The sequence below is a fragment of the Pelodiscus sinensis genome, chromosome 2, assembly GCF_052426305.1.
Source record: "Pelodiscus sinensis isolate ZL-2025 chromosome 2, ASM5242630v1, whole genome shotgun sequence".
NCBI classification, from domain to species: domain Eukaryota; kingdom Metazoa; phylum Chordata; order Testudines; family Trionychidae; genus Pelodiscus; species Pelodiscus sinensis.
Window position 1 is genome coordinate 121,988,666 of NC_143053.1, and position 26,094 is coordinate 122,014,759.

Consider the following 26,094-nt stretch of genomic DNA (forward strand, 5'->3'; position numbering starts at 1 on the left):
CCAGAATTCTGTGTCTCTGAAGTTGTTTATCTCCGTGGATGATAAACATCTGAAAGCTATTCTCGCTAATGGCTCTTCCTCACAGCGAGCCATCTAGACTGATTGCATTCTGTCTGGTGAGCATTGCCTGGGTATAAACACACTTCTAATTGATACATAATCAATATTCCTAACTTCAGACACAGAAATGATACAGGCATACAAATAGGATAATCATTTTCAGTAAATCACTATTTTTCCATCTTGTATAAAATACATCTTAGATATGCTATAATCAAACTTATCTCTATGAAGAATATGGGGTGTAATCTCAATCCTTTCTTACTGTAACATTTTGGGAATTGCTCACACCAATAGGGGGTTCTGTCCTCACTTGCCTAGTAATGTGGGATGTCAATGCTATGCCATTAGAGTTCAGCACTCTGATTCCGGTAGATAATCCATAAGCATAAGATCTCACCCTGGCTTCCAACAGCCTTGTTGTTTCTTTCAGGATAGAATCATAAGACAGTGCTGAGGTTAAGTCCCTTCAAATCCATCTTCCTGAATGTTTAACTACTAGACAATTGTACTCTTCCTGCCCCCAGGTTTATCAGCTTTGAAGGGATGAATTTTTCCCCCATTATCAGTTCACTTTATCACACACACTCCACACAGCTTGCACTGAGACCTGCTTGAGGTAAAAATAAACAAAGTGCACTTCATAGAAAAATCCTAGATCCTAAGATGAAGTAGAACAGAGAAGCAAACACATACAAGTTACATAAAAACAAAATAAAGACATAATCTCAGGCTTTTATACTTCTATAGAAGCTAAACTCCCTTTTCTAATACAATTTACATATTGCTGCTGAACAGTTTCCCAGAATTCCTGATTTTTTTCAAAACTGAAGTTTTTCATTTAAAAAGTTAATATTGCCCATACCTCAGGTTTCTTTCTACAAAAAACCCAAGATTTTTTCAGTGAATGAAAAAAATGTGATAACTGTTTCAGTGTTGATTTATAAAATAAATTGGAAAAATGATTACCAAAATAATTCACATTTTTTAAACTACAAACAAAGCTGGATCCACTTGGAACATTCTAAAATAAATGTTAAAAAAAATTAAGAATGACATTTGTATTTTTGAACTAGTTTTTAGACCAGACATTTTGGTATTTCAGATAAGCACGCTATCTTTGAGAACCCTTTGTAACCAAACTGACTCCTTGAGGTTTGTCATTCACTATCAGAGTTGAAGACTGATAGTGACATCTTTAATATACTCATTTTAGCTGGGACTAATATAAAATGGGTAATTTATAGTAAAGCAAATTGAAATATGCTTTTGCAACTACATGAGAAAGTGTATTTCTCTGAGAGGCACCTTTCAGTGTTGTTATATGCACTCAGTGCTAAGTCAGAACCAAGTAATGCACATTATACAGAGGATAAGGGAAACGTTTATGAAAATAGACCTGATAACATATCTACCTAGGAAGTCTAATATAATGCATAGTCAATAATATATTCCTTCTTAATACAAATGCATAAAGACTTTAATGGGCTTTTATTGATCCTGTGCACATTATAATTAGGTAGGTCACTATTCATATCAAATATAAGATTCTGTAAATATGCAGAACATGAATCCACTAGTCAAAATATAGCTAACAAATTGCAAAATTTAATATGGGCTTTTAAGTAACTAATGAAACCCTCTGCAAAATTTATGGATACTATAAACAGCCAGGGATCCTATGCAATGTTATTGTTAGCCCACAGAAAATTGGGCCTGGGGCGGTTATGCTAAGACAGACGGAAAAGAGTCCAGCAAAGGGTTCTGGGTAGTCCCTGAACAAAATTTGAGGCATGAGTTGAGCAAGGGCATGAGATAAGCGAACAGCTGCATTGTACTTGCTGAGCTGAACTGCTTGCTTAAGAAACTGATAAGAAAACTCCCTGTCTCCTCATTGTCTGGTACTTGCTTTCTGTCTTAATAAAAAAGTTGCTAATGTATCAGGCCACCTTGTATAGTTGGCAAGGTATGCACCCATGCTAGAAGTTTCTAACTAACAAAGGGGGGTGGGTTGCTTAAGTAAATAGTCTATGATGCGACGGAACTGTCTATATAACCCCACTTGTTATAGAAATCGGGGGCTGGTTCTTGGTAGAGACGGGCTGCTCTCTATTGTCGTGTGAACTCTTCAATAAAGAGCTTTGTGATTAGACCTTGCTGGTGTTGCCTGTCTCTTTGCGGTCAGACAACGAACTGAAGCCGTCTGGGTTAGAAGTCCCCAACACTATGATACATCAAATTACGATTTCACAGTGACCAGGTAAATTTATTTTTTGTAGGATATCAGCAACTGATCTTTTAAGCTATCCTTGATTTTATTCTACTTGTCCCCAAAAGTATCCTGAGCAAGAATTTTCCACTTTCCCCTTATTTCTGATGCATATGCACAAATGCACACATATCAATATAAATAAGTAATTTAGTCATTTGTCAGACAAAGTCAGGATCATCTCATGAACGTTTTTAAGGTCAACAATAAAAAGCACCTTGACTTGAAACCAATCCAACATGTCTTTACATATCTGCATCTATCACAGATGAAGAGCAGAACACAGGTCAAAAATATAAGTAACTTTGTAGCCACCTGTTATATTCAAACAGATGCATACGATCACAGGAGGAACTATGATTTTTAAACCTCCAAGCCTCTGTTCCAGTTATTCTCAAACTTCATTGCACTATGGCCCCCTTCTGACAAAAAAAAAAAAAAAAAAAAAAAAAAAAAAGAGGTCTACAGTACCCCATGAGGGGGAATTGAAGCCTGAGCCCACTAGGGCCCTGTCACCTCAGGGGAAGGCTGAAGTGGAGCAAAGCCCAAGTTCCCTGCCCTAGGCAGAGGGCCAAAGCTGAAGCCCATCTGTTTCAGCCCCACACCAGGGCCTCCAGGGCTGGAGCCCTAAGGCTTTGGATTCAGACCTGGAACAGAGGGGCTTGAGCTTCAGGCCCATGTCCCAGCAAGTCCAACACCAGCCCTAGGTGCTATGGGGTCCTGACTAGTATTCTCTGTAAGCTGTGAAGTTGTACAGACACTCAGGAGAAAATCAAATGCCCCCCCTCAGCGGATTAGCAGAGGGTCCACACCTAGTTTTGTGTTTTTCCTTTCCATTTGCACATGCCTTTATGCACATCTAAATTTATTCTGCATATAGAAAAGATTAGGGAACATTTGTCCTGACCCTCCATTCTCCCCCCCCCCCATTTTTCTGGGTGCTTGTGCGTTATTGCCACTAACATCCGTATCCTTCACTGAGGTCTTAAAATCATCATGGACCCAAGTCCTGCCATCTGCTTGCACAAATCCCTTTACATGGAGTTTCTTGCAGCACTGGGGCCTAGATTTAAACAAAATATTCCAATAAAGGAAACTAAGAGAGGACATATATTCCATTTAGACTTAGGCCTCTGTTTGGATCTATGCTTCTAGTTGGACTTAGGGAAAGCTATTAATTCTGTCACACTGAATTTACACCTAGAAATCAAAAGAGGATCAAAGCTTGGATAAGAAACAGAATCTTTTGATATTCATATTCACTAATCATTATACCAATTACTATAAAGCTGAAACTTACTGTAAAAATTACCAAGCCAAACCAGGGTTTATTCACCATTAAAATGAAGATTAAGCCATTTAAAAGGAATGGACCAGATTCACCAGTTGGCTCTCTCTGCTTTGGGTGCACTAGTAAGCTAAGCAGCTGTGAACTTGGCTAGATCATTGACTTTAATGAAGCTTTATCTGATTACACCAAGTCTCATTTTATCCCAGAGAAGGCCAAGACACAGAAATAATTCTTCTACCCAACCCTGCACAGTGGTGCATCTGACACTTATGAAAATGTAGCCCAAGGTCCAGTGTGTTTCAGCAGCAGCCCTGGGAACTACAAGTTGTGGACTACAAACTGCGGCATGTTAGGAGAACTTCCTGGTTCCTGCCAGGATGTGCCCTCTGCCCCCAGCAGGGTCTCAGCAAGGACTGTGCTAGAAGCAGCACACAGGCTGCATGCTGAGAGAAGGGGCTGCTGAACTGTTTTCCTCTTCTATGTTTTTTACAGAATAAAGCCTGTTCCTGGTGATTTGTCAGAGTGGGTCTTGTCTGAGGTGCACTCACACATACACAATGCAGAGCACACCAAGCAGCCTCAGGCCTAGCCCTCCCCCCACAGTGGTGTAAGAAGTCACAAGCTTCCCCTATGCTGAATAACCTCCCACTGGGCTAGCCAACAGGAGGGGTTACAAAAAGAAAAAAAAAGTCATGGAGTTTAAGTCCAGAAGGAACCAGCAGATGATGTAGGCTGACCTGTATCTCATAGGTCACCCACAGATATCTACTAAACCCAACATAAAGGACAGCATTCCATAGGACACTAGACTATTAGATGCCATTATCAGAAAACAAGGTGCATCAGTGCCCAGAAAGATTTATTTGCACAATATTACCACTGCTTTCAACAATACCTAGCAAACCTCACTATGTCCCCAAAGCGAAGGTCAGCCAATGAAATTTATTTAATGTTGTCATTTGGAACGTGATGTCATATGAAGGAATTTGTTTGAACCAGACAAAACTGGAGATCTCTTCAGCTTGCTCATCACTTAAAGCCAGGTGAATTCATCTCTTACCTTTAATAAGTTTACTTACCCCCAATCTTTAACATAATATCACTGATCTCTAATTAGCATTGTGGATCTTTACTGATTATTTTGCATTTGATTTCTATAGAATGAAAGTGTTCAAAAATCACTAGCCAGGACCACAAAAAATTATGGTATTCGCTTTAAAATCCTGAGATAAACAGAAATAATCAAAGTGGGATTCTTTTCATACTTGCCTTCTGATTTCTGAAACCTTCAGGTGCATTTGCTGGGTATTTGCAGGATTTTTTGCACAACCATGAAGGACTGAAACTTTTATAAAAAATTAAAAATGGATGATCATGTAATTCTTCATTCTACCTGTAGAGAATTATGAATCACCTCCCTAATTCCAGTTATCTCTTTGCCTCCTCCAAAGTATCACATACTCATGATCGGAATCAACTGTTAGGAGCACATTACATAACTGGGAAATTCCACTGATATGAGTGATGAATTCTAACAAGAGGTTCTTAACATATTATGCCCATTAGCTTGCGAGAACCTGTTTTCCAGCAGTGGTGCTATTTTAGATTTGGGTGGAAGAGGCAACTTTAACCATGATCCCTGGAACTACTTAGACTTCTGAAAACACTAGGGTTTGGGTTTTTGTTTAAAGATAATAATTTAGAAAATATGTAGAAGGAGTTCTGTCTCTAACTTCCTACATAACAATTTAGGCAAATACCAACAAAAAGCCACATTGCAAATTTATATGTAAATTTAGAACAATCTGGCGATAATTCAGCAAGATATCCCCAATCCTAAAATTTAAAATATCACTTTTGGAGCCTTAACATAGACATTAGAAACACAAGTTTGATACTTTGTATACTATTTTTAGTAAATAAAAATAAAAATAAATACAATCTGCTTAAAATATGTTTACTTTTTCTAACAGAGGCACTCTGTGTTACTACTATTATCTACTGTATTTTAGCCAATTGCTTTTCGCTCCACTAGACATATATTTAATTTTAACATTCATGATTATTCTCTCTTAAGAATGAGAGTTTATTTTTCTAATTAATTTGCCATCTATATTTACCAATCACGATGATGTATGTGATTCACTAATATTTGACTCCATCATTTCTATAATTTATTTTCAATGAATTTTAAGTTATTTTACAGATATAATTAAAAATACAATATGAACATAACTGACCTTCATTTGCAGAGTGTGTAATGTTATTTTTGTTAGCTATTTGTTTTACACTGTCACTGCTTAGTTAAGAACAAGCTAAATTCACATTTTAAAAGAAAACTATTATTTAATTGTACCACTTTAAATAATGAATAACTTGCCACAATATGGTAAACACCCATGATGATACTTACTCCAGCCAGGACAGGATAAGCATTTTAGAACTCACTACTCAAAAAATTAAATATAAGCAGAAGAGCGAAATAAAATTATGAAGTACACACACCAGTCAAAAAATAAGACATTGTAATCCTTAATGTAACAACAACAACATCACAAGTGTATGTGTGTGTGTACGTACGTACATGTATGGTGAGGGGAATGTGTGTGGGAGACCATGCTGGTGTTTCTACTTCAGGAGTGGAGCAGAGTGGAGGCTGATGCTGTACTAAATAAGTGTTCAGGCTTCTGAGAGCTCATTGTAAAGAGACACCACGTTAACATGCTATCAGGTGTGCACAAGAGAGGCTCCTTGTGCCCACACTCAACCTGAGTGGAGACCAGATACATGGGAAGGACTCCCTGATACCAGCCCCGGCCTACTCTGTGCAGCTGATCAAGAGACTCACAGTCCAGAGCCATTTGGCCAGGGACAGCTCCATGGCAGGGGGTGTAGCTACAGAAGGCAATGGAACAAGGATGGGGGTGGGGAAGAGGGGCAACAACTTCCTTTTGCAGCAAACTTCACCCAAATATTATATGAAATTTGCCTCCAGCCTTAATAAATAGTACCTCTGTGTTCCAGAGTGTATGGGCCTGCACTTAAGAAGAGTGAAACTATGTTCTTCCATTTTCCTTTGTCTTCCCATTTGAAGAACACTTTCTTTTGACTATAACCAAAGGAGGAGGCAATGACATTTGGCAACTTTATAACAAATGCCTTTTCTGGAAATACTTCCACGTTAATCCTGAAAATAAAAACCAAACAAACCCTTAAATACTGACAATACAGCTTAGGTTCAACTTGTTTCATTTGATGTGGGACTAAAGAACGTGTCCCCTATCCTATAAATTAGGATTTTATACAAAATACTTCCTATTTTCTAATAAAGAGCCAAGAAATAAATAAGTTCACCATGTCACTAATAAGCATCTGAGAAGTCATCAGATGCAGGTTGGGATGGTTTAAATCTATTCTGAGATGGGGTGACCATACTAAACACAAAAATGTTATTCCCGTTTTACCGATACGGTGCATGCTACAAAGAAACTCATGCTTTACACTCCCTTGTAATTGATATAGACGGTGTGTAGGTTTGATCTTTGTAGTGTAAAATACTATATTATTGTGACAATTTATGTGGTAACCAATAGGATTTGTGATGGAGAGAGAATTTAAAAAAAATGGCAGAATTAAAGTTGGTACTACCTGAATTCCTAACAATTGCTGTGTTTTCCCTTCATTAATAAATGAACTTTGAATTTCCATGTTTCTAAACATGTGTATTAATTACAACATTCTAATTATTTTAAGATGACCTATTACATAATTAGACTCTGAATAAATCTTAACATTTTGGTTTGGAAAGAGTTTGTTTTAAGAAATCTGTGAAACTCTCTCTCCACATAATGTCATTTTTACTTATTGTACTCTGTGTAAGATCATTCTGTACTCTTATTCCAATATACATGGAAGACGAAAGATATAATTATGTGTGTAAGTCTTAGCAAACTAAAGTAAACCAAAGAAGAGGTGTTAAGTTTCCAGCAAGCAATCTATTGAGAAGCAAAGGAAACTATTATTGTTTTCATGTTTTTAATGCATGCATTAGAAATGCCTTCAAAGGTGTCATTCGCTTTTGATCTAAGCTCAAAGCTTGAAAAACTTAATCATTATAGGATGCTACTTTTAGTATTGAAGAGTCTGTAGCACAATAGAATATTTTGTTGCCAAATTAGGCCGCACATTTCACTTGTTAACTTAATTAGGAACATAACAGCAAAAGCTTAGCTTGATGAAACGAATGTGAAAAGAAGTGAAATCCTTCCTAGAAGATGAGAAACAAAGCATATTATTTTGTTTATGGAAGTCAGGAAAAACTTTCTTGAAGGAGGATATTCCCCTGTGCTTAGCAGTAGCAATGGCTAACCTGCTTCCTGATCACAGCACTGTAATCTTACAGAGCTGTAATCAAATGCATGATGCATGTGTCCAGCTGGACTAAAATAGGTTTCACTCAGCCCCCTTTCTCCATTAGGAGTGTTGAATGCAAATGAACTAATTCGCACATTCCAATGAATGAATGCCATTTATCAGTAAAAGACCCAAGTAATAATCAGATTGTTTAAGAGTTAATTGAAAGTAGAAATCTTGCATGCAAATGACACACACTTAACTTGGCTTTGTAGAAATCTAAGTTCTGAGTATTTTGTAGCAGACTCTGTCTCTCATTAAAGAACTAGAGAAGAATTAGAAGAAGAAAAACAAGCATTGAAATAGATTTCTTTATAGGCTGTCTATCCTAGTAGTTAGTAGCTGAAATTACTTACCATTGCTACCAGTAATGTAGGCAGGACACCAGGGGACACAGGTGTTTCAAGTAGAATGCCGTTGAATATTGTTCAGCAAAGTCTAACACAACATGGTGGTTGTCCATGGCACTTTGTCTATGTACACTAGCTCTCTCAATACTGTCAGCGGAGCTGAGCCAATGGTAGCAAAATGGTAGGGGATTTTAGCTCCATTTCTCAGGGTAGACAAGACCTTAGTAGTATATTTGCCTACTGTTTCCCTACTCTCTAGACTCCTTAAGAAAGCATCCTCTTTCTTGTACATTCGTGTCACTGGATCTTGCAATGGCAGTCATACCACAGACTTGTTTTGTTTCCTCACAGAAGAGCATTGGCTTGTCTGCAGTATATTTCGAGGCATACAGAGTACACTAAAGAAGAGCTTTTCAAGATGGATGAATGGCACTCTCTCTCTTTTAAATGAGCTGGCTTTAGAGACATTATTTGTGTGCCAGTCTGAGTTTGTCTCTGCCAGTCTAAGAAGCTGCATCTGCTACAGCAAAAATGTAAAAAGATCTAAATCCAAACATCATTCTAACTCCTTCATTGCCACTCAGTTAAGAGTAGAGCTGGATAAAATGCTTAAACTGTCACTGGGAACTATTTCACAGGTCCAGGACAGAAGCTTTGTTCAAAATGTAAATGTGAGGGAGAAAAAGACCCCAAACCCCTCCCACAACAAGCAACAGGGTTAGGCCAAATTACAAAAAAACAACAAATGGTCTGGTAGCACTTTATATACTAACAAAATATGTAGATGGTATCATGAACTTTCGTGGGCACAGCCCACTTCTTCAGATGACCGGAGTTTTGAGTTTAGGATGTGCAGCCCCAAAATAAATAGGGGAGAAGGGAGATGGGGGGGGGGGGGGAGACGAAGAGCAGAGGATATGAAAATATCAAAGGAAAAACAAGTGGGCAGAACTGACATCTATAAACACCTGAAGATTGGATAGTTGAAAAGAAGCAGATAAGGATCAAAGGATAGCAATAGCTAGAATCTACACAGACAAAGAGCTGTTTGCACCTTCATTGAATGTTAGGTTGATAATGTCCCAGCCATCCCTTGATTGAGGTCATTAGCATGAGAATTGAACTTGTGGATGAATCGTAATTTCAACACTTCTCTGTGTATTTGACTTGCAGAATTGGTTTGTGATAAGACAGCCAGCCACCTGGAGATCTTTCAAAGAGTGCTTATTTAGATTGAAGTGTTCCCCAACAGGTTTCTGTATGTTCCCTTTACATATATCTGATCTCTGTCCACTGATTCTTTCCCGTAGGGACTGTCCAGTTTGTCCAATATATATAGCAGTGGGGCATTACTGGTATTTGATAGCATAGATCAAATTGCTGGATGTGCAGTTGTATGATCATCTGATATAGTAGCTTATGTTGTTGGCTCCAGAAATGAATTTGCTTGTATAGCTATGTGGGCAGAGTTGGCACCGCAGCTGATTGCAGGGCTGGGTTCCTGGTCATTTATGATGTGGTTGTGTAGCATGGTTATTGGAAAGAATTTGTTTCAGGTTGGGGGGTTGTCTGTAAGCAAGAAAGGGCCTCTGAGAGTGAGGGATCATTTTCCATCACCTAGGAAATGAGAGATGCAGGTTTGAGTCCCTCTCTGACTGAGGCAGTGCCTTAACTGAGGCAGTGCCTTAATCGTGTGTGTGTGTGTGTGTGTGTGAGAGAGGGGAAGGGAGGCAGGCTAGTCTCTCTCATCTGTCCTCAAAACTCAAAATGTGTTGGTTTCTGGTTAGCAGGTGTGTTTTAATTATCAACTTTTAACTGTCTAGTACATAAACATGGGATCAGATATTTTCCCCCTCTGGATCGACAGAATTCTTTAGGAAATTTTATTAAATTTTTGTCTGTTTATTTTTAACAAGCGTTACTATGTAAGCATGTATATGCTGCAGATCACTTGCTTACATTGGTTACTGTCATACGTTTGGAGCCCACATTGAACAGTTTATAGATAAGACTTTGTATTACTACACTACATCAATGCCCTCTGAGTATGCTTCTAAACGCACTGATATTTTTAAAATGCCTGAAACTAGCAAAGCGAAAATCTCAACCCTCCCCCTGCCAACCTTGGGTTTTGGGAGAAGATCCAGATGTACAGGTGCTTTACTGTGTCAAGAAAGAGCCACACAAACATGATTTTGTCATGCCATAAAATGTTTTCTTGTATTGCCATGAAGTACACTACTGATTCCCTCACATTGTAATATTGTGAGATACCCTGAAGGAAAGGTAACTAGGGCCCTTAACTTTTTTGTTCACACCCTTATTGCAAATCCTTTTGACAGCTTCCATCCCCTAAAAAATACCACAGAGATTCTAAACAATTTTTCTCTATCAGCACACAGTCAAAACAGAGACTTTAAGGCCTGAGGGCAGTGAGACTAGAAAACAAGGGAATTACTAGGCAAACTCAACCTCAATATTATTTCCTGGAGGAAACCTTTCCTATAAAATAATGTTGAACTATTATACTACTGCTAGCTACCACTAAGTCACCTACTTAAGAACTAGGTTTCGTGAAAATGTGGGGACCGACAAGTGCTCACAGGATACGTGCTCTCTATAATTTATCTATGTTAATAACATTCTTTTATCTGTAATTTGGTTTATACTTTAAATACAAACTGCAGAAATACAAAGCAGCATTTTACAATGTTAGGTGATAAAATTAATGACACCAAGTGTGATAAATTGTTGTCAGAAGGGTATAGTTCTATCACTACATTAGGATTTGCATGTAATCAATGTCTACTAAGAGTATTTCAAAATGTAGTAACACTTTTCCAAACAGGTGCTCACAAACAAAGCAAATGTTATGAATTGTCTCATACTAATCAAAATGCAGCCTGATTAAAACTTAACACACCCTTGTCTATTTAGTTTGTTCCAAATGGCATATTTTCTGATTTGAAATAACTTTTGTTCCAAGCTACTATGCAACTGCTTTCACCAAAGGACCAGTCAGAAATATTGATGAGAATTAGTACCAACTGCAAGAACATCTCTTTCACTAAGCAAAATTGTGCATGTGTTGGAGGTGGGGAAGTTTGGGGAGGGGATAGGGCGGGGAAGGGGGATATGTTGTAATTTGATGCTGATGAAATGGAAGGGTGAGCAGTTAACATAGGTGCTTTCCAGATCACATGCAACCCCAGATTTACACTCTGAAAATAATTTATAAAACCCAAAATCTATAGAATTGAGTTATTTCTCTTACAAGTTTCCAGTTGATCCTGTGGTTTGTTAAACAAAGAGGACATGTTCTCCTGTGGGGTTTACAACCCAGACATTAGAAGCATTGTGCTGATGTCTGAGAACCACACAGTGAACTGACTATAAAACTCAAATAAACTGACTCATCTGTTTTCATTACTTAAGCGTGAAATGGTTGGCCCTGAGTAGAGCATAAATGATCAGAGCTAGATTTTAAACATTCTTTTATTTTCAATACTGTATTATGCCATTTGTAACACTATGAGAGGGGGCACTCTGTACTGCAGGCCTTTTCCAACTCTTGGCACTCCTTGCAGGTTGGCAGGTCTTCACTGGGTCTCACAATCAAAATGAAGCCCTATATAAAACTCATTAGTAAGCAGCCAGACACCTTTGTGAACAGGAGCAGCTAACAGGGAGTTTTGTGGGGGAGTTGGAAGGGGGGTAGGTACACTTAGCATTCTTTAAAACTTTTAAAATAAACTATAACCAAAACTTCCAGATGTAAATAAAAACTCAAATCAATAATCTAATTATCTGTAGGAGAGAATGCAGGCAGAAGCCCAGCAGCAGAGAGGGGGATATCCTGTTTATTGCACCCAATGTAGCACATATGATTACCTGCCCTATGGACAGGTGGCATGTGTGTGCATTTGATGCAAGGAGCTCCTGGCCCTCAGAGACCGCATATGGGCTTTGGAGGCCAGGGTGGCTGAACTGGAGGAGCTAAGTGAGATAGAGAGGTACTTAGATGAGTCTTTCCAGGACACAGTAGAACTGTCCCCCACCTCTGGTCAGACAGCCCCTATGCTGTTAAGGAGGGTGAAAGACTTAGGGAAGGAAAACTTTCAACTGGAGCAGAGGGAAACCATCCCATAGTTGGGACCCTTCTTCCAGATGATGTTGTGGTATCCTCTCACACTGAGGATACCTCTCCAGTGGAGGCAACTCCAGTCATTAAGAAAAGGCAGATGTTAATAATGGAGGATTCGATTATTAGAAACAGACAGCTGGGATTGTGATGACTGGGAGAACCGTATGGTGACTTGATTGCCTGGTGTGAAAGTTGTGGATCTCTTGAGACATCTAGATAGACTTGTGTGTAGTGCTGGGGGAATCAGAACCCTAGGGCTGGAAAAGACCTCAGGAGGTCATCAAGTCCAGCCCCCTGCCCAAAGCAGAACCAACACCAACTAAATCATCTAAGACAGGGCTTTGTCAAGCCAGGACTTAAAAACCTGTAGGGATGGAGATTCCACCACCTCCCAAATTAACCTGTTCCAGTGGCTTACCACCCTTCTAGTAAAATAAGAGGTAGAAGGAGCAGTGGTCATGGTAAATGCAGGTACCAATGACACAGAGAAGGGTAGAGTAGGAGAGAGGTTCTGGAAGCCAAATTTAGGCTGCTAGGAAAGAGACTGAAATCCAGGCCCACAATTATAGCGTTCTCTGAAATGCTTCCGGTTCTACGCACATGACCAGGTAAGCAGGCAGCTTCAAAGTCTCAATGTGGGGGATGAGATGATAGTGTAGAAAGGAGGGGTTTATATTTATTAGGAACTGGGGAAAGTGTTGGGATATGGGGAGCCTGCACAGGAAAGATGGGCTCCACCTAAACCAAAATGGAACCAGGCTGCTGGCATTTCACATTAAATGGTCATAAAGTATTTTAAACTAAGGGCTGGGGGAAAGCCGACGCATGTGGAGGAGCACGTGGATCAGACACAAACATCTCTAAGGGGAGGGTCTATTAATAGAGATTCTCTTTGTTCTAGTCAGGAGATGAAGATGGAAGACGATAAAGTATGGGTAAGATAAGATGACAAACAATCACATGAAAGAGTCTAACATCAGGAAGCGGCAGCAGATAAATCTCTATATAAAAAAAATTCTTGTGGAATGACAGAGTCAAGCCATCATGTCACTCTGTGTCCACAGGCTCTGTCCTTGCATGGCCTCCCTTCTCTGGACTCTGTTCAGGGACCAGCAAAGCTGCCTGGCAGCCCGGCCTGGGCAGATTCTGCCTCCCAAGGGTCCTGCCTGCTCAGCTCTGGACATGGCCTTTCAGGAAGTGGAATCTGCCCAGGCTGGGCTGCTAGTCAGCTTTGCCAGTCCCTGAACAGTGTCCAGGGCAGAGAGCAACTCTATCCAGAGCTGGGCACTGCTCCAGCACAGCCTGCCACAGGAATGCACCTCAGGCACTGTGCGGGAGCAGGCCAACAGAGGGAGCAGTGCAGGGCCTGGTGGTCAAAGGGAGGTGTTGGCTGCACACTGGACTGACACTGGGGGCCCCTGCTTGGAGGAAGCAACCACTGCACCATGTCCCATGCTGGCGGCTGCCTGTAGTGCTTGACAGCATGCGTGAGGTGGACTGAGCTTTGGCTCACTATATGGAGACAGGGGAGAAGCACAGCCTTGCAGCCCAAGTGGAGAGTCACAGTCTCCCAGCCCATGGGGCTGCTTCAGCTGGTGCAAGGCCCGTGGCACGGCCCTCTCCTGCCGGGAACAGAGGCGAGCTATGCACCCTGCATCACTGGCTGCCCGCAGCCCCATCCCCTCCACCGCACTGAGTGGCTGTGTTCTGAGCCCAGCACCGAGCTACCCCAGTGGAACCTGGCTGCCAACTCGGATAAGTGGGGGTAGGGTAGCTGGGGGGGGAGCTGCCTCTGCATTGTGGTGTCCACAAGAGACCCCCCCCACTGCATGGCCCCCCAGCTCTCTTCCCATCCTTCATGTCCTCAGCCCCTCTCCAGCCCCCTCGCAGAATCCCATTCCACCCCCTTCTCAACCTGGCATCCCAAAGGAACTCTCTGTCCCTCCCTCCAGCCTCTTTCTCTGCCTCCTCTTCATTTTCTCTGTCCACAGACACCCCCTCTTCACACTTCACAGCACCCCAGCAATGCCACCTTTGTTGCCCCTTCTCTCCAGGCAGCTGTCCAGATCCTGCTATCTCAGCACCCTGGGCAGCCCCCTGCCCAAAATTTCCTCATAAGGTCTGCTGGTTAGGTTGCCCATTTGTTGGCGGGGTTAGGGAGTGCACAGGGAGGGAGAAAAGGGGCTAGAGTGTGTTTGGAAATGGGTGGTGTGGTAAGGGGGAATGTGAGGGGGATATAGAAGTGCAGGCAGCGGGATGGGCATTGTGGGGGTGCAGAGTGGGAGGGGTTAGGGAAGCATGGGGATGGAGTAGGGTGGAGTAATGGAGGTAGGGATGGACAGTATGGTGGGGAGGGAGAGGGATTAGGGAGGATGGTGGGTGTAGGATTGGAGGCAGGGAGATGGGAGTGTAGGAGTGGAGAATGGAGGTGGAGGTGGAGGTAGGACTGGAAGTAGGGGGGTGGTCTGAGAGCCATGGAGGTCCAGGGTAAGGACTAGTGACCCAGATTAGCCCGGATTACCCCATCAGGCTCTCTTCCTGGCTCTCTTCCTGCATGACCCAAATCTGGTTCTCCATAGAGTGCAGGTGGATAAGGCTGGGGGCTGTCCCATACAATCATAGGACACTAGAACTGGAAGGTACCTCATGGCAGGACCCAGTACTATTGAGATCATCCCTGATAGATGTCTACTTAACCTGCTCTTAAATATCTCCAGAGATGGAGATTCGACAACCTCCCTAAACAATTCATTCCAGTGTTTAACCACCCTGACTGTTAGGAAGTTTTTCCTAATGTCCAACCTAAACCTCCCTGCTTCAGTTTAAACCCAGTGCTTCTTGCCCTATCCTTAGAGCCATGGTCACCAACCAGTCGATCGTGATCAACTGGTTGATTGCAAGGCCTCCTCCAGTCAATTGCATGGCCTTCTGGGCCCCACATTTCACTCCACCTCCACGAAGCCCCCTACCTACCTTGAGCAACAGTGGAGGTAGTGGCAGCTTCCCTGCAGGATGGATGGAAGTCCTACAGCTGTGCATCACTTCCAGGTGTTGCAGAAATGTGCTACCAGTTTCCTTGGCCCTTGGCCCAGCTCCCTGGCATTCGGGGAACTTTAATAATGGAGATTGCCTATCTCCTAGCACTGGAAGGGACCTTGAAAGGTCATTGAGTCCAGTCCCCTGCCTTCACAGCAGGACCAAGTACCATCCCTGACAAATTTTTGCCCCAAATCCCTAAATGGCCTCCACAAGGATTGAACTCACAACCCTGGGTTTAGCAGGCCAATGCTCAAACCACTGAGCTATCCTCAGAGGCTTTTCTTTCTTTGCAGGAGGGGGAAGTCAGGCCTGGAGGGAGCACATGCGCGGGCTTCCCTGCTCCGCGGGGGAGAGGGGATTGGCCCCGAGGGGATGCATGTACGGGCTTCCCTGCTCCGCGGGAGGGGGAGTCAGGCCCAGTGAAGGCATGCGACAGGGCTTCCTTCCTCCGTGGGGGGGGAGAGAGGACTGCCCTTGAGGGAGCGTGCAATGGAGGCTTCACTGCCTGGTGGGGGGGGGGCCTGCAGGGTCGTGTACATGAGATTCCCTGCTCAGCGGGAGGGGAGGGGTTGGTTCCAGAGGGAGCATGCGACGGAGGCTTCCCTCTGAGGCTGGTGTAGGGGACTTCCTGACCCCACTAGCACCCCGCCCCCGAACCCTGTTCCTGCCCCCTGCCGCAGAACCTTGTCCCCCATTGCAGAACCTTCTCCCCCGCCCTCCTGCCCCTCTGTTCCCTCTCCCTTTCCTCCAGCCACAGAACTGTCCCCCCTCTGCAGAAACCTGTCACCCCCAGCCCCCTGCTGCAGAAACCTATCCCCCGCTGGCCCCCTGCCTCCTGCTGGCCCCCTGCCTCCTGCTGGCCCCCTGCCTCCTGCTGCAGAAACCTGTCCTCCTGGCACCCTTTTTCCTCTCCCCTGCCCTCAGCCACAGAACTCTGTCCCCACTGGCACCCTCTCCCCTGCTGCAGAAACCTGTCCCCTGCCGTCCCGGCACCCTGTTCCCTCGCCCCTGACCCTAGCTGCAGAACCCTGCCCCCACCGGCACCCTGTTCCCTGCCCCAGCACCCACTAGCACCCTTCCCCAGTATCATGTCCCCTGCTCCCAACTGACTTTTCTGTGGGTCAGTGACCCCTGACTCAAGACAGGTTCCCTGCCCTTCTCATAAATAAAGACAATGCAGAAACTTTTTGTGTCTGACGTAGTATTTTATTTAAAAATGAAGCCTGGCCAACAAACCCCCAATTGGGGCCAAGCCCCCATCTGGCCACGGCCACTCCTGCACTCCCCCTTCCCCCAGACCCTAGATCTGAGCTTATCATACACTGGAACCCCCTGCCCTGAGCCCCTCACAGACCCCAACCCAAATTCCTGAACCCTCACATCCACAAGCCTGTGGCTTGCTTAGTACCCCAATACTGCCCAGCCTGGAGCCCCCTCCCCAAGCCAGTGTCCCCTTCTCCTCCTCCTTCTGCATCCAGATTTCCTCCCAGAGCTTGCACCTCTCACTCCTTCCCATACCCAAATCCCTCATTCCCATCCCAGAGCCTACACATCCTGTCTCAACCCAACTAGGGTACAGCTAGACTGCAGGAGTTTTTCAGGATTCTGGAGATATCCAGGGATGCGTTTGTTCTTCCACTTTTTTTAGTGGAAAAGCAAACATGCTCTTTTGGTCATCCCTATATTCCTCTTTCCATGAAGAATAAGGGGGCTTCCAAAAGAAGGGGTTTTCTGACATTTGGTCCAGTCTAGACAGGCCAAGTGTTGGAAAAACCTCTTCCTACAGAAGAATTGGGGAAAAAAAAGCAGCAGTATAAGGATTGGGGATAGCAAGTGATGGAGTGGAGGAGAATAGAAAGGGGCGGGGCTTCAAGAAAGAGGCGGGGCTTCAAGAAAGAGGCAGGGCTTCAGATCTTGGCTTGGTCTGTCATTTAAAAAGTGATCTTAGGTGTAAAAAGGTTGCAGACCACTGCCTTAGAGGCTAAGGAGAACATGTTTTCTCTCTCCTCCTTGTGACACCCTTTTAAATACCATGTGTCTCCATTACACTGTCAGCTTGGAGGATGTCCCAGACTCACTTGCCAGCTGGAAGGGGACATCTGGAGTGCTGCTGCCCTGCAGAGATGGGCAGTACAGAGGTGCTGAGAGTGGGGAATGCTCTCCCTATCTGGTTGCTAACTCATAACCCAGCCCCTGCCCCTCGCCAGCAAGCCAGGTGCACAAGATCACATGGAATAAAGGTGATTAGTTTGGAGTAGGGCCCTGTTTTACTGATTGTGTTTGTTTTTCATTTACACGTGAGTTCCACTAGCCTACAGAGGGCTATACAGAGCATAGCCCTTCCTGACAGGCCGCTTCTCCATAGCCCTGTGCTAGCTGCCAGGAGAGGCTCTGAACTCTGCACACGAACAAACTATTTTATTGGTAGGTGGGGCAGGAGTGGGAAGGTCGGGGGGAGGCTGGCTGGCAATTGAAGGGCACAAGCAGGCAGAATGGGCCGAGAGCATTCGGATAAAGGGGCCCATCCAGGGGTGTGGTTGGTGGGAGTGGAGAAGGGTGCAAGTGACTTGGGGCCATGGAGAGTGCAGATGGGTTCAGTGCAAGATTAACAGGCTCTCTGGCTGCGAAAGTGGCCAGAGACAGGGCAGGTCGATGAGCATAGCAAGCAGGGGATGCAACGCCTTAGTAGTGAGACATATTTAAAGTGCTTATACACAGACACTAAAAGTCTAAATAATAAGATGGGGGAACTAGATTGCCTCGTATTAAAGGATACAAAAATTTATTGGAAGGACAGAATAGGTTGTGCTAGTGGGTGAGTGGCACTATACGTGAAAGAAATACAGAATCAAATGATGTAAAAATCTTAAATAAACCAAAATGTTTCATAGACTCTCTATGGGTAGTAATCCAGTGCTCTAATAATAAGAATACAGCAGTAGGGATATATTATTGACCATCTGAACAGGACATTGATAGTCACTGTGAAATGCTAAGGGAGATTAGAGAGGCTAGCAAAATAAACTCAATAATAGTGGGGGATTTCAACTATCCCCATAATGACTGGGTACATGTCACCTCGTGATGAAGAGATACAATTTCTTGATACCTTAAATGACTGCTTCTCGGAGCAGCTGGTTCTGGAATCCACCAGGAGAGAGGCAAGCCTTGTTTTTATCCTAATGGGAGCACAGGATCTGGTCCAAGAGATCAATATAACTGGACCATTTGGAAATAGTGACCATAATGTAATAAAATTTAACTTCCCTCTGGTGGAAAAAACACCTTAGCAGCCCAACACTTTGGCATTTAATTTCAGAAAGGGGAACTACACAAAAATGAGGAGATTAGTTAAACAGACGTTAAAATGTACGGTTGCAAAAGTAAAATCCCTGCAAGCTTCATGGAAACTTTTCAGAGACACCACAATAGGGGTCCAACTTAAATGTATACCCCAAATTAAAAACACAGTAAGAGAACCAAAAAAGTGCCACTGTGACTCAACAACCAAGTAAAAGAAACAGTGAGAGATAAAAAAGCATTGTTTAAAAAGCTGAAGTCAAATCCTAGTAAGGAAAATAGAACAAAGCATAAACATTGTCAAATTAAGTGTAAAAATATAAGGAAAAACCAAAAAGGAGTTTGAAGAACAGCTAGCCAAAAACTCAAAAAAAAAAATAGCAAAATGTTTTTTAAATAAATCAGAAGCAGGAAGCCGGCTAAACAACCAATGGGGACTCTGGATGACTGAGATGCTAAAGAAGCACTCAAAAGACGATAAAGTCATTGCGGAGAAACTAAATGAATGCTTTGCTTCAGTCTCCATGGCTGAGGATGTTAGGGAGATTCCCAAACCTGAGACTTTTTTTTAGGTGACAAATCTGAGGAACTGTCCCAGATTAAAGTGTCAGAGGAGGTTTTGGAACAAACTGATAAATTTAACAATAACAAGTGGAACTATTAACTGTGGTTTGTATCCTATCCTTTAAATCAGCTTCAGTACTTAATGACTGGAAGATAGCTAATGTGATGCCAATGTTTTAAAAGGGCTCTAAAGCTGATCCTGGAAATTAAAGACCGATAAGTCTAATGTCAGTACTGGGCAAATTAGCTGAAACTATGGTGAAGAAGTTGTCAGACACATAGATTAACAAAGGATTAACATAATTTGTTGGGGAAAAGTCGACATGGTTTTTGTAAAGGGAAATCATGCTTTACAAATGTACTAGGGGGGCAACAAACATGTGGACAAGGGGAATACAGCATATATACCATATAGTATACTTAGATTTCCAAAAAGCCTTCGACTAGGTCCCTCAACAAAGGCTCTTAAGTAAAGTAAATTGTCATGGGATAAGAGGGAAGTTCCTCTCATGGATGGATGACTGGTTAAAAAAAGGGAATAAATGGTAAGTTTTCAGAGTGGAGAGATAACTAGTGGGGTTCCCCAAGGGTTCGTATTGGGACCAAACCTATTCAACCTATTAATAAATGATCTGGAGAAAGGGTAAACAGTGAGGTGCAAAATTTGCAGATGATACCAAACTGCTCAAGATAGTTGAGACCAAAGCAGATTGTGAAGAGCTTCAAAACGATCTCACCAGACTATGTGATTAGGCATCAAAATGGCAAATGTAATTTAATGTTGATAAATGTAAAGTACAGGCAGTCCCCGGTTTACGTACAAGATAGGGACTATAGGTTTGTTCTTAAGTTGAATTTGTATGTAAGTCGGAACTGGCTCCAGATTCAGCTGCTGCCACTGAAACTGAGCAGGGGCTGACTACAGGAAGCCGGAGACAGAGTTGCTCTGCCCCCAGCTTCCTGGAATCAGCCTGATCAGTTTCAACAGCTGCTGAATCTGGAGCCTGGGACAGAACAGCTGGGGCGCTGCCCGGTAGGTTCCCACAGGACCAACCCGGCAGCACCCTAGCTGCTCTACCCGAGGCATCCCACAAAAAAAGCCAAAAAAAGCCAAAAAAAGCCTGGTCTGCTGGGGGGGGGGGGGGAGGGAGCGCACTAGCTGCGCCCCCTCCCCCTCCAGCAGACCAGGGAGACCCGAGCAAAGCCACACAGGCGGAGGGACCCCGCTGCCCGTGCGGCTTTGCTCCTGTCTCCCTGGGGTGCTGGGGGGAGTTCCCCCCAGCACACCAGGGAGACCCGAGCAAAGCCGCACAGGCGGAGGGACCCCGCCGCCCGTGTGGCTTTGCTCCTTTGCCCCCGAGCAAAGCCGCACAGGCGGCGGGATGCTGCCTGTGCGGCTTTGCTCCTGGCTCCCTGGTCTGCTGGGGGGGTCCAGCAAAGCCGCTGGACCCCCCCAGCAGACCAGGGACACCCGAGCAAAGCCGCCCAGGCAGCGGCTTTGCTCGGGTGTCCCTGGTCTGCTGGGGGGGTCTAGCGGCTTTGCTGGACCCTCCCAGAAGACTAGGGAGACCGGGAGAAGCTTTTCTCACCCCAGAGGACACGGGTGGTGACCCGCCGCCCGTGAGCTCCGGGGCGAGAAAAGCCCCGTTCGTAAGTGCGGATCCGACATAAGTCGGATCCGCGTAAGTCGGGGACTGCCTGTAATTCACGTTGGAAAAAATAACCCCAACTATACATACAAAATGATGGTGACCAATTTAGCTATAACCACTCAATACAACTCTTGGGGTCATTGTGGATATTTCTCTGAAAACATCCACTCAGTGTACAGTTGAATTAAAAGAAGCAAACAGATGTTAGGAATCATTGAAATAGGGATAAAACATAAGACAGAGAATATCTTATTACCTCTATATAAATTCATGGTATACCCACATCTTGAATATTGTGAACAGATGTGGTCACCTCATCTCAAAAAAGAGATATTGGCATTTGAAAAAGGTTCAGAAAAGGGCAACAAAAATGATTAGGGGTTTGGAATGGGTCCAATATGAAGAAAAATAAAAAAAGACTGGGATTTTTCAGCCTAGAAAAGAGGAAACTAAGGGGGGATATGATAGAGGTCTATAAAATCATAACTGGTGTGGAAAAAGTGAATAAGGAAAAGTTATTTACTTGTTCCCATAATGTAAGAATGAGAGGGTCACCAAATAAACTTGGTATGTAGCAGGTTTAAAACTAACAAAAGGAAGTTTTTCTGCACTCAGCACACAGTCAACCTGTAGAACTCCTTGCCAGAGGATGTTGTGAAGACCAGGACTTTAACAGGGTTCAAAAAAGAACTAGATAAATTCATGGAGGTTAGGTCCATCAATGGCTATTAGCCAGGATGAGTAGGAATGGTGCCCCTAGCCTCTGTTTGTCAGAGAGTGGAAACGGATGACAGGAGAGGGATCACTTGACTATTTGTTTCTGTTCACTGTCTCTGAGGCATCTCACATTGGCCACTGTTGGAAGACAAGGATACTGGACTAGATGGATCTTTGGTCTGACCCAATATGGCCGTTCTTATGTTCTTATATTCCAGGGTACCAAAGAGATTGTTTCTTTTTAAAGTCTGTTTGCACTCACCTGAGTCTTCAGCCCCGCTTTTTGGCACTTAAAATTCAGTTTAACAAGCCTTGTCACCATCTCACTAATGAAGGGACCTATAATCAGTAGACACATACTAGTTAGTTATAGGAATTTTGGTGGGCTGCTTCCCACCTGGCACTTTTATCTTCACCCCTTACTATAAAGTTAATGTGTTCAATCCTCTCTGGTCATCTTAAGCGAATGCAGCCAGTTGATCTCCTGTGGGTGAGCATAGCAACATTCTGCTCTCTTCTCCTTTGGTCCCAGCCAGGAACTGAACAGCTAAGATCCACACAGCTCCTTTTTTACCTCAGTCTGCTTGGCTCTGATTGGCTGCTTCTGTGCAGCCTCTGTAGTCTAGCCTAGAGAGCTCGCCTTTGGTACTCCTTTCATGAGGAGAGCTGTAGAAGGGCCATGAGGCCTCCAGCAGGGGAAGGCCAAGAGACTAAAACACCCTGTCACAAACATTTAAAGTACAAATTTGAGTATTTGGTTTTGAATCTGACAATGTCCCATGATGCAGTCATTCTGAAATCCATTTCCAGTGTTTTTCCAGCTCTGTTACAACTAACATATTCCAGTTATGGGAAGAACAAGTGTTGCTGCGTTCACAATCTTCTCACTGTAGATCACATATGCTGATTTTATCCTAATCTATTGAAAATTTGTCTACAACATGTCCAAGATAACCATATCCTCTTTGCTCCACTCTTGCCCTCTTTACCAAGGGCTATATGGTGGTACCAAGGCACTATTTGCCCTAAGGATTCTCTGTGGTAGATAGCTGAGATGGCTTTACAGCCCCTTCACATTGCCAAAGTGGGGCAAAGGAGTCTTGAACAACAAAAATGTTGACCCTCTGATGTATTCTAAACAATAACATTCTCAGATTTATTCTTATTAATGCTTCCTTGTGTTGTGAAATAAATGTGAAAAAGATCATAATTATGATATAATGGATAAGCCAAACATTCACCCACTACCAAGAATAATAATTATCAAGGGACTCAAACTGCAAGAGGATAGCTTTGTATTAAGTAACACACTACTGTGTATATTGCATTATCCTTTTGTAATGATTTCCTTCTATGTTAATATTCAAAACCCCCCAGGCAGTCTACAACTGACAGCTAGATACTAAATGTTACTTGGCTTGAGACACATTTTCTGGTGACCACCACCATCCTACTTTGAATTTATATGTTGTTTAAGACTGAACATAGTTAAGCATTTGTTTGCAAAGACTGAAACAGCATTCAAATAATCACAGACGATAAATCACACCAGCAAGAATGAATTCTACTATGCTTGCAAACGGCATTTGGATGCAAGAGTCAAAAAAATACCATCACTGTACAGAACATGTAGGGTTTCCCTCGTTCCCCCTATTGTCACTCTTAGGGTGCTGACACTGTAATTAGCAGAAAAGGGGAGAGGGGAAGCAGCAATAAAAGGAAGACAGAGAAATTTGGCCAGAGCTTTAATACACCATTTTGTTCTAAAGCTGGCACCAGCCTCTGAAGGTAGCTGAATAGCCATGCTCTTCCAAGATTGATGGCTACTCTGTGTGCTCCACTGCTCAGAGTAATGGCGAGTAGTTTGGCACAACTCCAGCTGAAAGCAGCAATGAGGTGCGAATGCTCCTTAAAGCCCTTTTCTTTGCTCTTAACAAGCAAGGCTAGAACTGTGTGTAACCCCTCTCTTGCTGAAGGATTCTCAGTTAGTTTGGAGACGCAACCAAATGAACAGTAAGGGGCATGGAGCAGGGATGAGAGGTCATCCTTAAAATCAGAGAGGAAGCAACTGCCACATGTACAACAAATGTTGGCTTTGAAAGATGACCCAGTTGTTGAGTTAAAAATAATAATTTAATGACAATGGTATTTTTACAAGATTACTTGTCCCAATAGAAATTCACATACATCAGCCCTTGAACTGGCATTGGCATCAGAAACACAACATTGGTCAGATCAGGCATCATTTTTTTAAAGTGGCAAGAGCAGTTGAGCTATAATAATCACTGAACAATTACCATAAAATAAATTGCATGGTTGCCTTAACTGAGATGTTGTTAGTTTTGTGGAGCTTGTTGCAAGTATGTGATGTTAAAGGCATTACTGTTGAAGGGCCCCAGTGTAACAGAGGTGTTTGGATTTTCTGTGGAAAAAATGAAACAGCTATAATTTCTCCCCATTCTCCAGGACCACAATAGCTTAACACTCTTTGCCACATCTTTCAGTGCTTCAACGCTACTGAGATAAAATGACTATTTATTCATACGGGTAATATAACAAAGAGTTATGGCCATAATCCTTTAAGCATCTTTATAGGCATGCTTAATAAACATGCCACATGTAATTTTGTCTCACTGAAGCCAAAGGGTCTGTTCATATGCTTCAAGACAAGCTTCTATATAAGTGTTTGCAGAACTGGGGCAAATGCTACAAATTCAAAATCACAGTTACCTGAGTAAGGACCGAGATGTCAGGATATGTGAAAGCTGAGGAAGACTGAACCTTTATTGTAATACAATACTCATAACTAAGAATGTCCTGACCCATATCCTTCCATGAACCTTTGGCCTTCTTCAAAATTAAGCAGTGCCTATAAGCAAAGAATAGATCCCTCTTATGGTTGAATGTTTCTTCTAGCCTATGCTTTATGCTAATGAAGTGGCTTGCACCTTTGAGACTTTGAGTTGACCTTACTATAGTAAGTACATAGTAACAGAGCAAAATCTATGTAAAACACTGAGGCTAACATCCTGCCAGAAGCTGTGTGTGTGATCCATGTGCCCGTGTCAAGCCTCACTATAGTGGAGCTCCATATGGGCACAGAGGCACATGAAGTTTATTGAAAAATCAAGCCCTCAGTTATTATCATAGTAGTTTTAGCTAGCATTGGATGCTATTCCAAATGCAGGAAATGATATTTAAATGTTTTGAGTTCAGTAGTTCATTCAGAGTTAGGGAAAGGCTACAGAGACCATTTGCTAACATGAGCATTGCGGATTTCAATGATCAGTTTCATGGGCCTGATGCTGCAAGATTGCATAGTGCCTCCTGGAAGGTGTGGTGCATCCTCTAAACCCCCACAAAATTGACCTGAGAAGGTGTGGCTTAGACCTTAGATGGTGTGGGATGAACTCCACATCTCATGCTATCAGGCTTGGTGAACAGCAGTGCAGAGCATTACTGTTATTACATTAGGATAAGAAGTTCTCCTGCTGCTACTGTTCCTTACTGTAAAAAAATATAAAGGAGGATTATACATTTCTGCAACATCAGGGCAGGAGTTGCTAGCACTGTATGCTCAGTAATTTGCAAACTGCATGGGAGGTTAAAACACTTTAAAAGACCCCAGAGAGGTGAGTTTCTTGGAAAACATATGACACACAAGAAAGAGACAAAGGCCTGAATCTATAGTGGGACTTAAGCATTGTAAGGGTTACTTTTAGATGCCTACCTGCTCAATGAAATCCACAAACTCTGGGTTACATGTCCAAACTCCCCATGCAATGCTTGGGTGGGAGGGAGGCAAGAAGCACATAAGAATTGGATCCACAAAAGCTAATATGCTAGATAAGGAGCTAACAGAAAATGTTGCGAAGAGAGGCACATCTCAACCCCTGCTCTCAGTGAAGTAGGCATGGAAGCAGACTTCCATGGACTGGAGTGAGATGCTGATCTCTGTTTGCAATCCACAGCTGGGAACCCTTTCCTGGAGACTGATACCCAAACCATTACTGGCAAGAAAGGTGGCAAGGCACAACCGACCTCCATCCGAAACAGTGGAGGAGAGGACTGCTTCCTCCAGCAACTAAGTAATTTACCAAGGATGTGAGAATATGCAGCCTAGTTCTCCTTCTGCCTGAAGTGGTAATGGTGCCATTTCTCATATGAGTGTCCTAATCACTGGGCTCTGGGATAGTCTGATGCGAGTCTCTCTCAATCATAGAATCATAGAACCATAGAGCTGGAAGAGACCTTAGAAGGTCATCAGGTCCAGCCCCCTGCTCGAGGCAGGACCA

The 26,094-nt window shown here is 43.2% G+C and overlaps 1 long non-coding RNA gene across 1 annotated transcript in view; it reads right to left on the reverse strand.

Annotated features, from left to right (window-relative positions):
* Window positions 1-23,952: 23,952 nt before the first annotated feature.
* LOC142826769 (uncharacterized) overlaps window positions 23,953-26,094 on the reverse strand; it is a 61,337-nt gene continuing 59,195 nt past the window's right edge. The window contains exon 4 of the long non-coding RNA XR_016348625.1: window positions 23,953-24,221. This is a non-coding gene — a long non-coding RNA (uncharacterized LOC142826769). The remainder of the gene's footprint in view (window positions 24,222-26,094) is intronic.